Source organism: Thalassophryne amazonica, chromosome 4, assembly GCF_902500255.1.
Source record: "Thalassophryne amazonica chromosome 4, fThaAma1.1, whole genome shotgun sequence".
In the NCBI taxonomy this organism is placed as follows: Eukaryota; Metazoa; Chordata; class Actinopteri; order Batrachoidiformes; family Batrachoididae; genus Thalassophryne; species Thalassophryne amazonica.
The window spans coordinates 141431913-141446248 of record NC_047106.1 but is presented as its reverse complement, the minus strand read 5'-3'; the positions used below and the strand labels follow the sequence as shown (position 1 = coordinate 141446248).

The 14336-nt window shown below is 42.1% G+C and overlaps 1 pseudogene; it reads left to right on the top strand.

The window, feature by feature from the left end:
* Positions 1-12721, top strand: part of LOC117509058 — a 113511-nt pseudogene extending 100790 nt beyond the window's left edge.
* Positions 12722-14336: the final 1615 nt, after the last annotated feature.

Sequence of the window (14336 nt, the reverse complement as noted above, 5' to 3'; positions counted from 1 at the left end):
AAGTTCCAGCATCATCACCTTGCCCAATGCAGATTCGAGATTCATCACTGAATATGACTTTCATCCAGTCATCCACAGTCCACAATTGCTTTTCCTTAGCCCATTGTAACCTTGTTTTTTTCTGTTTAGGTGTTAATGATGCCTTTAGCTTTTCTGTATGTAACTCCCATTTCCTTTAGGCGGTTTCTTACAGTTCGGTCACAGACGTTAACTCCAGGTTCCTCCCATTCGTTCCTCATTTGTTTTGTTGTACATCTTTCGATTTTTGAGACATATTGCTTTAAGTTTTCTGTCTTGATGCTTTGTCTTCCTTGGACTACCAGTATGTTTGCCTTTAACAACCTTCCCATGTTGTTTGTATTTGGTCCAGAGTTTAGACACAGCTGACTGTGAACAACCAACATCTTTTGCAACATTGCGTGATGATTTACCCTCTTTTAAGAGTTTGATAATCCTCTCCTTTGTTTCAATTGACATCTCTCGTGTTGGAGCCATGATTCATGTCAGTCCACTTGGTGCAACAGCTCTCCAAGGTGTGATCACTCCTTTTTAAATGCAGACTAATGAGCAGATCTGATATGATGCAGGTGTTAGTTTTGGGGATGAAAATTTACAGGGTGATTCCATAATTTTTTCCTCAGAATTGAGTGATTCCATATTTTTTTCCTCTGCTTGGTCTAAAAAAGTAACCGTTACTGACTGCCACAATCTTTTTTTCTTGATTTCTTATAGTGTTTCTTAAAGCCAGAAAGTTGCCATTTGAAATGACTTTAGTTTTGTGTCATGTCTGTGATCTGCTTTTTTTCTACAAAATTAAACAACTGAATGAACATCCTCCGAGGCCGGTGATTCCATAATTTTTGCCAGGGGTTGTACTAAGTGAAGGAGGTTGTTTGCCAAAATCTCACAATACATGACCCCATCCATCCTCCCTTCAATACGGTGCAGTTGTCCTGTCCCCTTTGCAGAAAAGCACCCCCGGAGTATGATGTTTCCACCCCCATGCTTCATGGTTGGGATGGTTTTCTTGTGGTGGTTGTCATTCTCTAAACATGGTAATTGGAGTTGATTCCAAAAAGCTCTATTTTGGTCTCATCTGACCACATGACCTTCTCCCATGCCTCCTCTGCATCATCCAGATGGTCACTGGTGAACTTCAAACTGGCCTGGACATGTGCTGGCTTGAGCAGGGGGACCTTGCTGCCCTGCAGGATTTTAAACCATGACAGCATCATGTGTTACTAATGTAATCTTTGTGACTGTGGTCCCAGCTCTCTTCAGGTCATTGACCAGGTCCTCCTGTGTAGTTCTGAGCTTTCTCAGAATCGTCCTTACCCCACAAAGTGAGATCTTGCATGGAATCCCAGACCAAGGGAGATTGACAGTCATCTTGCGTTTCTTCCACTTTCTAATAAATAATCATAACAGTTGTTGTCTTCTACCAAGCTGTTTGCCTGTTGTCCTGTAGTCCATCCCAGCCTTGTGCAGGTCTACAGCTTTGTCCCTGGTGTCCTTAGACAGCTCTTTGGTTTTCGCTATGGTGGACAGGTTGGAGTGTGATTGATTGTGTGAACAGGTGTCTTTTATACAGGTAACAAGTTCAAACTGGTGCAATTAATACAGGTAAAGAGTGCAGAATAAGAGGGCTTCTTAAAGAAAAATTAACAGGTCTGTAAGAGCTAGAATTCTTGCTGGTTGGTAGGGGATCAAATACTTATTTGCAGCAGTAACATACAAAAAAATTATTAAAAAATCATACATTGTGATTTCTGGATTTTTTTTTTTTGATTCTGTCTCTCACAGTTGAAGTATACCTACGATAAAAATTACAGACCTCTCCATTCTTTGTAGGTGGGAAAACCTGCAAAACTGACAGGGGGTCACATACTTATTTTCCCCACTGTGTGTATATATATATATATATATATACTCAACAAAAATATAAACGCAACACTTTTGGTTTTGCTCCCATTTTGTATGAGATGAACTCAAAGATCTAAACCTTTTTCCACATACACAATATCACCATTTCCCTCAAATATTGTTCACAAACCAGTCTAAATCTGTGATAGTGAGCACTTCTCCTTTGCTAAGATAATCCATCCCACCTCACAGGTGTGCCATATCAAGATGCTGATTAGACACCATGATTAGTGCACAGGTGTGCCTTAGGCTGCCCACAATAAAAGGCCACTCTGAAAGGTGCAGTTTTGTTTTATTGGGGGGGGGGATACCAGTCAGTATCTGGTGTGACCACCATTTGCCTCATGCAGTGCAACACATCTCCTTCGCATCATACGTGAAGAGAACACCTCACCAACGTGCCAAATGGCAGCGAATGTGAGCATTTGCCCACTCAAGTCGGTTACGACGATGAACTGGAGTCAGGTCGAGACCCCGATGAGGACGACGAGCATGCAGATGAGGTTCCCTGAGACGGTTTCTGACAGTTTGTGCAGAAATTCTTTGGTTATGCAAACTGATTGTTTCAGCAGCTGTCCGAGTGGCTGGTCTCAGACGATCTTGGAGGTGAACATGCTGGATGTGGAGGTCCTGGGCTGGTGTGGTTACACGTGGTCTGCGGTTGTGAGGCTGGTTGGATGTACTGCCAAATTCTCTGAAACGCCTTTGGAGACGGCTTATGGTAGAGAAATGAACATTCAATACACGAGCAACAGCTCTGGTTGACATTCCTGCTGTCAGCATGCCAATTGCACGCTCCCTCAAATCTTGCGACATCTGTGGCATTGTGCTGTGTGATAAAACTGCACCTTTCAGAGTGGCCTTTTATTGTGGGCAGCCTAAGGCACACCTGTGCACTAATCATGGTGTCTAATCAGCATCTTGATATGGCACACCTGTGAGGTGGGATGGATTATCTCAGCAAAGGAGAAGTGCTCACTATCACAGATTTAGACTGGTTTGTGAACAATATTTGAGAGAAATGGTGATATTGTATATGTGGAAAAGGTTTTAGATCTTTGAGTTCATCTCATACAAAATGGGAGCAAAACCAAAAGTGTTGCGTTTATATTTTTGTTGAGTGTATATATATATATATATATATATATATATATATATATATATATATATATATATATATATATATATATATATATGTATATATGTATGTATGTATGTATGTATGTATGTACATACACACGTACACATATGTTCATAATAACTGTACAAGAGAAAAAAAAGTGCATAAACAATTTAACTTAATCACAAAATTTCAAAACACAACTAAACAAGTAAGAGTGAACAGTCACAAAAATGGTAAACCTAATCCTTCAACCTATAACGGGTAAATATATTATTTTTGGAAAGCCTTTTAAAACCAACCAGTGAACCAAGTATTTTAATATTATCAGGATAATTATTCCAAATATTAACACCCCTGACGGAAACACAATGACTTTTAACAGTCATACGGATCTTCAGTTTCTCAAATAATAATGTTCCTCTCAAACTGTAGCTGGAGTCTCTCATTTTAAACAGATTCTGGACATGGAGAGGCAAAAGCTTATTTCTATCTTTATACATAATTTGTATTGTAATATAATCAACCAAGTTCCAAAATTTTAAAATTTGCTGACAAGCATATAACGAATTTGTTGGCTCTTGATATGGTTTGTTACTGATAATTCTTATAACTTTCTTTTGTTATAGCTTTCTTTTCTTATATATATATATATATATATATATATATATATATATATATATATATATATATATATATATATATATATATAAGAGGTCTGTTACAAAAGTATCGGACCTTTTTATTTTTTGCAAAAACCTGATGGATTTGAATCAATCGTGCTTGCATGAGCCAATCTTGAACCTTCGTGCACATGCGTGAATTTTTTCACGCCTGTCGATTGCGTCAGTTGCTGGCAAGCAGCCTTTGTGTGAGGACGTGTGTTGTGCTCTTGGCGGATTTTCATTGCAAGGAAAATGGCGAAACGACTGGAGCAGCGGTACTGCATCAAATTTTGCCAGAAACTGGGCGACAGCCAGGTGGAAACCATTCGGATTATTCAGACAGCTTTCGGTGACGATGCTATGGGCATCGCACAGATTAAGGAGTGGTACAACCACTTTAAATACGTCTGCACAACGGTGGAGTGCGAGCCACACTCTGGACGGCCATCAACATGGTGAAATGACCAGATCATTTCCAAAGTGAACGCTGTGGTGATGCGGGACTGTCGTGCGACTGTCCGAGAAATTGCGGAAGAGGTGGACATCAGCACTTTTTTCGCACATTCCACTGTGACAGAAGATTTGGCCATGAAAATAGTTGCCGAAGAGTGCCGAAGCTGCTGAGGGCAGAGCAAAAGCAACTTTGTTTTGAAGTCTCACAGGACATGCGGGACTCTGAAAAATGATGCCCACCTCTTCCACAATTTCTCGGATAGTCACACGACGGTCCCGCATCATCACAGCATTCACTTTGGAAATGATCTGGTCATTTCAGCATGTTGATGGCCTTAATCTGTGTGATGCCCATAACTGAAAGCCGTCTTCAACACATGATTCAAATCCATCAGGTTTTTGCAAAAAATAAAAAGGTCGGATACTTTTCTAACAGACCTCGTATATATATATATATATATATATATATATATATATATATATATATATATATATATATATATATATATATATATATATATATTTCCTCCAAACCATCAACATGTCTATTAGAGCCCATTCCTACCAGGCTGCTCAAGGAAGCCCTACCATTAATAATTATTTATGCTTCGATAATTAATTAATGCTTCGATCTGAAATATGATCAATCTATCTTTATTAGTTGGCTATGTACCACAGGCTTTTAAGGTGGTAGTAATTAAACCATTACTTAAAAAGCCATCACTTGACCCAGCTATCTTAGCTAATTATAGGCCAATCTCCAACCTTCCTTTTCTCTCAAAAATTCTTGAAAGGGTAGTTGTAAAACAGCTAACTGATCATCTGCAGAGGAATGGTCTATTTGAAGAGTTTCAGTCAGGGTTTAGAATTCATCATAGTACAGAAACAGCATTAGTGAAGGTTACAAATGATCTTCTTTTGGCCTCAGACAGTGGACTCATCTCTGTGCTTGTTCTGTTAGACCTCAGTGCTGCTTTTGATACTGTTGACCATAAAATTTTATTACAGAGATTAGAGCATGCCATAGGTATTAAAGGCACTGCGCTGCGGTGGTTTGAATCATATTTATCTAATAGATTACAATTTGTTCATCTAAATGGGGAGCCTTCTTCACACACTAAGGTTAATTATGGAGTTCCACAAGGTTCTGTACTAGGACCAATTTTATTCACTTTATACATGCTTCCGTTAGGCAGTATTATTAGACAGCATTGCTTAAATGCTGTCTAATAATACTTCCTGTTAAAAGGGAGTTTTTCCTTCCCACTGTCGCCAAGTGCTTGCTCACAGGGGGTCGTTTTGACCGTTGGGGTTTTACATAATTATTGTATGGCCTTGCCTTACAATATAAAGCGCCTTGGGGCAACTGTTTGTTGTGATCTGGCGCTATATAAAAAAAAAATTGATTGATTGATTGATTAAATTTTCATTGTTACGCAGATGATACCCAGCTTTATCTATCCATGAAGCCAGAGGACACACACCAATTAGCTAAACTGCTGGATTGTCTTACAGACATAAAGACATGGATGACCTCTAATTTCCTGCTTTTAAACTCACATAAAACTGAAGTTATTGTACTTGGCCCCACAAATCTTAGAAACATGGTGTCTAACCAGATCCTTACTCTGGATGGCATTACCCTGACCTCTAGTAATACTGTGAGAAATCTTGGTGTCATTTTTGATCAGGATATGTCCTTCGATGCGCATATTAAGCAAATATGTAGGACTGCTTTTTTGCATTTGCGCAGTATCTCTAAAATTAGAAAGGTCTTGTCTCAGAGTGATGCTGAAAAACTAATTCATGCATTTATTTCCTCTAGGCTGGACTATTGTAATTCTAGAATAGAATTTAAAATTCTTCTTCTTACTTATAAGGTTTTGAATAATCAGGTCCCAACTTATCTTAGGGACCTCATAGTACCATATCACCCCAATAGAGCGCTTCGCTCTCAGACTGCAGGCTTACTTGTAGTTCCTAGGGTTTGTAAGAGTAGAATGGGAGGCAGAGCCTTCAGCTAAAGCTTATAGTTAGGGCTGGATCAGGTGACCCTGAACCATCCCTTAGTTATGCTGCTATAGACTTAGACTGCTGGGGGGTTCCCATGATGCACTGTTTCTTTCTCTTTTTGCTCTGTATGCACCACTCTGCATTTAATCATTAGTGATCGATCTCTGCTCCCCTCCACAGCATGTCTTTTTCCTGGTTCTCTCCCTCAGCCCCAACCAGTCCCAGCAGAAGACTGCCCCTCCCTGAGCCTGGTTCTGCTGGAGGTTTATTCCTGTTAAAAGGGAGTTTTTCCTTCCCACTGTCGCCAAGTGCTTGCTCACAGGGGGTCGTTTTGACCGTTGGGGTTTTACATACTTATTGTATGGCCTTGCCTTACAATATAAAGCGCCTTGGGGCAACTGTTTGTTGTGATTTGGCGCTATATAAATAAAATTGATTTGACCACAGGCTTTTAAGGTGGCAGTAATTAAACCATTACTTAAAAAGCCATCACTTGACCCAGCTATCTTAGCTAATTATAGGCCAATCTCCAACCTTCCTTTTCTCTCAAAAATTCTTGAAAGGGTAGTTGTAAAACAGCTAACTGATCATCTGCAGAGGAATGGTCTATTTGAAGAGTTTCAGTCAGGTTTTAGAATTCATCATAGTACAGAAACAGCATTAGTGAAGGTTACAAATGATCTTCTTATGGCCTCGGACAGTGGACTCATCTCTGTGCTTGTTCTGTTAGACCTCAGTGCTGCTTTTGATACTGTTGACCATAAAATTTTATTACAGAGATTAGAGCATGCCATAGGTATTAAAGGCACTGCGCTGCGGTGGTTTGAATCATATTTGTCTAATAGATTACAATTTGTTCATGTAAATGGGGAATCTTCTTCACAGACTAAAGTTAATTATGGAGTTCCACAAGGTTCTGTGCTAGGACCAATTTTATTCACTTTATACATGCTTCCCTTAGGCAGTATTATTAGACGGTATTGCTTAAATTTTCATTGTTACGCAGATGATACCCAGCTTTATCTATCCATGAAGCCAGAGGACACACACCAATTAGCTAAACTGCAGGATTGTCTTACAGACATAAAGACATGGATGACCTCTAATTTCCTGCTTTTAAACTCAGATAAAACTGAAGTTATTGTACTTGGCCCCACAAATCTTAGAAACATGGTGTCTAACCAGATCCTTACTGTGGATGGCATTACCCTGACCTCTAGTAATACTGTGAGAAATCTTGGAGTCATTTTTGATCAGGATATGTCATTCAAAGCGCATATTAAACAAATATGTAGGACTGCTTTTTTGCATTTACGCAATATCTCTAAAATCAGAAAGGTCTTGTCTCAGAGTGATGCTGAAAAACTAATTCATGCATTTATTTCCTCTAGGCTGGACTATTGTAATTCATTATTATCAGGTTGTCCTAAAAGTTCCCTAAAAAGCCTTCAGTTAATTCAAAATGCTGCAGCTAGAGTACTGACGGGGACTAGAAGGAGAGAGCATATCTCACCCATATTGGCCTCTCTTCATTGGCTTCCTGTTAATTCTAGAATAGAATTTAAAATTCTTCTTCTTACTTATAAGGTTTTGAATAATCAGGTCCCATCTTATCTTAGGGACCTCGTAGTACCATATCACCCCAATAGAGCGCTTCGCTCTCAGACTGCAGGCTTACTTGTAGTTCCTAGGGTTTGTAAGAGTAGAATGGGAGGCAGAGCCTTCAGCTTTCAGGCTCCTCTCCTGTGGAACCAGCTCCCAATTCAGATCAGGGAGACAGACACCCTCTCTACTTTTAAGATTAGGCTTAAAACTTTCCTTTTTGCTAAAGCTTATAGTTAGGGCTGGATCAGGTGACCCTGAACCATCCCTTAGTTATGCTGCTATAGACGTAGACTGCTGGGGGGTTCCCATGATGCACTGTTTCTTTCTCTTTTTGCTCTGTATGCACCACTCTGCATTTAATCATTAGTGATCGATCTCTGCTCCCCTCCACAGCATGTCTTTTTCCTGGTTCTCTCCCTCAGCCCCAACCAGTCTCAGCAGAAGACTGCCCCTCCCTGAGCCTGGTTCTGCTGGAGGTTTCTTCCTGTTAAAAGGGAGTTTTTCCTTCCCACTGTAGCCAAGTGCTTGCTCACAGGGGGTCGTTTTGACCGTTGGGGTTTTACATAATTATTGTATGGCCTTGCCTTACAATATAAAGCGCCTTGGGGCAACTGTTTGTTGTGATTTGGCGCTATATAAAAAAATTGATTGATTGATTGATTGATTGATTGATTTGATATACAGTGTGTGTTGTAGTCCCAAGACTGTAGTCCCAATACTCTTCTGACTGCAGTCCCAACAGTATTGGGACTACAGTCAGAAATGTGAGAATATGGCCAGAGGACACAATTCCTGTGCTCCAAGATTGTTTCCAACGCACAGAGTGGGATGTATTCAGGGAACCAGGCACTGACAATCGTGGTGCACTGGATAAGTACACTTCCACTGTACTGGATTATATCTGCTTCTGTGTGGATCATGTCACATTCTGAAGACAACACCATGTATTTCCTAACACACCACCTTGGATGACACACGGAGTATAACATCTTATCCGAGAAAGGAATATGGCCTTCAATTCTGGGGATCAGGAGGTGTATAGGGTTGCCAGGGCTGAGCTGAGGAGAGGTATTAAGGCTGCCAAACGACAATACAAGAGGCGCATTGAAGTCGGATTTGATACCACTGCTGATACAAGGTTAGATTTGGGAGGGCATCAAGGCCATCACGGACTATAAGAGGGAACCATCATTACCCTCTGCTGACTGTTCCACCTTGGCGGAGGATTTAAACCTCTTTTATGCCATTTTGATAGGGATAACAATGAACCTGCCCTGCCCCCTCTCCCCATTACAGATCTTGCTCCTGTCCTGAGCACACATGAGGTGAGACGTGTCTTCCAAGGCATTAACATCAGGAAGGCAGCCGGGCCGGATGGAGTGCTGGGCCGGGTACTTAAAGACTGTGCTGCGGAGTTGGCAGATGTTTCACCTCTATTTACAACATCTCACTGTATGCTTCAAGTCAGCTATAATTGTTCCCCTTCCAAAGCAGTCTAATGTCTGGAGAGACTGGTTATCAAACACATTAAAGCTGCAATATCACCATTAATGGATCATACCAATTTGCTTACAGAGAGAACCGCTTAACTGAGGATGCCATTGCTATGGTGCTGCACACGTTACTGGAGCACCTGGAGCATAAGAACAGCTATGCACGGTTCCTCTTTGTGGACTACAGTTCGGCCTTTAACACTATCCGGCCGTTTAAACTGTCCAAACTCCATCAGCTGGGTCTCAATTCCATCCTGTGCAATTGGATTGCATGTCTCATGACCATAGGTGAGGATCGGAATGTAGATCGATCGGTAAATCGAGAGCTCTGCCCCCCTACTCAGCTCTCTCTTCACGACAGTCCGATACAGCGCAGACACTGCACCGATCTGTCTATCAATCTCACGCTCCATCCGTCCCTCACTCGTGAACAAGACCCCAAGATACTTAAACTCCTCCACTTGAGGCAAGGACACTCCACCGACCTGAAGAGGTCGGTGGAGTTCTCAACCTTTTTCCGGTTGAGAACCATGGCCTCGGATTTGGAGGTGCTGATTTTCATCCCGGATGCTTCACACTCGGCTGAAAACCGCCCCAGTGCACGCTGAAGGTCCTGATTTGATGAAGCCAACAGAACCACATTGTCCGCAAACAGCAGAGACGAGATTCTGTGGTTCCCAAACCAGACCACCTCTACACCCTGGCTGCGCCTAGAAATTCTGTCAACCGAACAGAACCGGTGACAAAGGGCAGCCCTGGTGGAGGCCAGCGTGCACTGGAAACAGCTTTGACTTACTACCGGCAATGCGAACCAAGCTCCTGCTGCGGTCGTACAGGGACCGGCTAGCCCTTAGCAAAGGACCCTGTACCCCGTACTCCCAGAGCACCCCCTACAGGGTGCCCCGAGGGACACGGTCGAACGCCTTCTCCAGATCCACAAAACACATGTTGACTGGTTGGGTGAACTCCCATGAACCCTCGAGCATCCGATGGAGTGTGTAGAGCTGGTCCAGTGTGCCACGACCAGGACGAAAACCACACTGCTCCTCCTGAATGCGAGGTTCGACCATCGGTCGAATTCTTCTTTCCAGTACTCTGGAATAGACCTTACCGGGGAGGCTGAGGAGTGTGATCCCCCTATAGTTGGAACACACCCTCTGGTCCCCCTTCTTAAACAGAGGGACCACCACCCCGGTCTGCCAATCTAGAGGCACTGTCCACGATCGCCACGCGATGTTGCAGAGGCGTGTCAGCCAAGACAGTCCCTCAACATCCAGAGACTTAAGGTACTCAGGACGGATTTTGTCCACCCCAGGAGACTTGCCACCGAGGAGCTTTCTAAGCACCTCGGTGACTTCGGCCTGGGTAATGGACGAGTCCGCCTCTGAGTCCCCAGTCTCTGCTTCCTCTTCGGAAGACGTGATGATGTGATTGAGGAGATCCTCGAAGTATTCCTTCCACTGCCCGATAACATCCCCAGTCATGGTCAACAGCTTCCCAACCCGCACCGTAAACAGTACTGGTGGAGAGCTGCTATATATATATATATATATATATATATATATATATATATATATATATACGAGGTCTGTGATAAATAAGCGGTCCTTTTTATTTTTTTCAAAAAATAAATGGATTTGATTCATGTGTTTTTAACGTCAGACAAGCTTGAACCCTCGTGCGCATGCGTGAGTTTTGTCATGCCTGTCGGTGACATCATTCGTCTGTGGGCAGGCTTTGAGTGAGGTGTGGACTCCCCCTCCTGTCGGAATCTCTTTGTCTGAGAAGCTGCAGGGAGACGGCACGCATTGCTTTATCAAATTTTTTCAGGACCGGTGAGGGATATCCGTGTGGACACTATTCGAGAAATTCAGCTGGTTTTTGGTGTAAAGTTTAACGGCTGATGAGAGATTGTGGAGTTTCTTTCGCTTTAAGCACAGCCCACAAAGTGGATCGGCGCGACGCGGTCGGAGGTGGCGTCCGTCTGGCTGTTTCGAGCTGAAAACATCCTAATTTAAAGCTCTGTTCACCCAGGTCATCGTCAGAGAACAGAGAAGTTTCAGAAGAAGCCGGCATCAGGAGTTTACCCAGACATTCCACTGTTAAAGGAGATTTTGTAATGAAAGAACGTGCGGATGAATTTGCCGAGTCGGATCCGTGACGACGTGGCAAATCCGTCTGCACTGCGACATGAAAAACACCTCCGTGTTGAAAACCATTTGTAAAATTCAGGCGGCTTTTGATGGCTTTCAACAAGTGAGTATCTGAGAAATTGTTTAACAGCTTGGGCATGTTCCAACTTGTCCGTTAAGGTTTCCAATGGGGGTGTTTTTCCTGTGGCGACCCCCCGCGGTCGAGTCCGGCCTGACATGCGAATCTGCCCGCACGTTCTTTCATTACAAAATCTCCTTTAACAGTGGAATGTCTGGATAAACTCCTGATCTCGAATTCTTCTGAAAGTTCTCTGTTATCTCACGATGTCTTGGGTCCACAGAGCCTGAAATTAGGAAGTTTTCAGCTTGAAACAGCGAGACGACGCCACCTCGGAGCGCAGATCGCTGTCAGGCGCCGTGGGCCGTCCTTAAAGCGACACTTACAGACCAAAATCTCGCATCAGCCGTTAAACTTTTTACGGTAAACCAGCTGAATTTATCGAATGGTGTACACTCAGTTGTGCCTTACAGGTTTTGAAAAAATTTTTATCAAACAAAGCAGCAGTCTCTGAGCCATTCCTAAACAATGAAAAAATCAACGAGAGGGTGGACGACTCCTCACTTAAAGACTGCCCACAGGAGAATGACGTAACCGACAGGTGTGAAAAAACTCTCGCATGCCCACGAGGGTTCAAGCATGTCTGATGTAATCACACGTGATTCAAATCCATATAGTTTTTGAAAAAAATAATAAGGTCCATTACTTTTCTCACAGACCTCGTGTATATATATATATATATATATATATATATATATATATATATATATATATATATATATATATATATATATATATATATATATATATATATCAGGGGTGGGCAACTTGTTCCGGAAAGGGCCAAGAGGGTGCAGGTTTTCTTTGCAGCCACTGACTCCAGCAGGTGATTTCACTGTGTGTGTGTGTGTGTGTGTGTGTGTGTGTGTGTGTGTGTGTGTGTGTGTGTATGCGTGCGTGTGTGCGCCAAAGGACTAAGTTATGTTGCCATGGTGATTGATTTTTGCTCCACCTTCAGATGCCGTGGATTTATGGTGATGCCACCGTGATGGAGATGATTGAGAAGAAGCGCATTCTCTGTCGTGAGATCAAAAGTCACCAGCGGCCCGACAGGAACCTGTGTAAGCAGGACAGCATGCCCATCCTGCCCAGCTGGAGGAGACGGCAGCCTCCGCCGTACTTTGGCCGGCCTGCCACTAGCCCGCACACGGCTGTGTTCTGGGACACCGCCATATGAACTAAGTCCGACACACAGACCAAAAGATCCATTCTGTCTGTTGTTTTGATGAACAGGATGTGGTGCCTTCTTCCACCTGTCAGTCATGTGTTATTAGATGAGGTCACACTGTATAAACAGATGTCATCCTGACATGAAAAACAAATAATTAAATGGTTTCAGAGACCAAACCGTGTGTGTGTCTCATGTTTGTAGACAGTGGGTTTTGTTCCACAGCGAGTGGGAAACCAGAGATTTGATCTATCTGTGGTCAAACTACCAGGTCTATGTGATGTCACCAGTAGGTTTTCCACACAGACAATATCTGGGCATCACCAGCACCAATGCAATGAACTAATTAATGCATAAAGGGGCAGAGCATGGGTGGCTCAGCGTGTGATGAAAGAACCCTGAACAAGCCCTCTTTTCAAGTCTAAACCAGCTAAGCTAGCAGGCTAACCTGGGTTTGAATGTTTGTTAAATCATATTTTTGGGGACTGTGCAGTGTTGGGCACAGCTAACCAAAAAGTCAGCTTCGATAACAGATAATCAGCTAACTGAAAAGTTATCTTTTATAAAGCTAAACCGATAAACCACCCAAAAATTTATAATTTTAATTTATAATTTAGAAATTCCAGTATTGTCTCCAGTACACTTGCAACTGTTAACAAGCTAATTTAGAGTTTTAACACCACAGTTGCTTCTGGTAGCATCAAAAGCAACCACAGACCCAAACAATGAGTCAGCACTTCTGTCTTTGTGTGCCCTGCCCCCTGCTTGAAGCTCCTGTTTACTACATATTTTGCAGTAGTGAAGCTCAGCTCTCTACTCAATAGCAGTGTCACCGTGAGGCAGAGGTCTTGGAAAATAAAGAAGTGCTGACTTATGGTTTTGATTTATAAATAAAATTAATACCGATAGAATAAATCCATTAATGTCAATTATGTCATTTGTACAAAGTTAAAATATAACATATATCTTTATTTTTAAATAATGCACTAATTCTGAAGATTTCTAACATACACATACAGATGCCAAAGGGATTATGGGTAAAATGTGCCTCCGTTAACACTGATTGGTTGACTCATTCATTCTATGTAAAAACCAGCATGTATGTGTATGAGGTATGTGTTGGTGTTTACATATAAATGTGCTTTTGTAAAATATGCCATTTTTATATTTGTAAAAAACATTTGGAAAACAAAGCCAAGCTGTAATTAGACAACGGTCTGATATAACCGGTGTCAAAATAAATAGAACATTGCCATCTACTGGTGCCCAGATGCTCAGTACTTAGGGCGAATACTGCCATGAACACTACTGGCACTATAGATGGCAGTAGAGACCCTGAAAACTTGCTAAAACAACTATTCCAAATAAATAATCCATCCCTGTCTGCTACGTTTAAGATGCGTGGAATTTAATAAATGCAAACCGAATTTCAGACATCTTATATATGTAATATTACTCTGGAACAAAGAGGACAGTCAGTGTTTGACAAAAGCAAGATGTTAAAGAAGAAAAAAGAAGTGATTGCAGCTCACAATAGTTCCAATTGAAAATAATGGAGAAGCAACCTGGTCTGCTTCTGGCATTTTTACATAAAGCAAACACAATAACAATGTCAACCCAGAGAA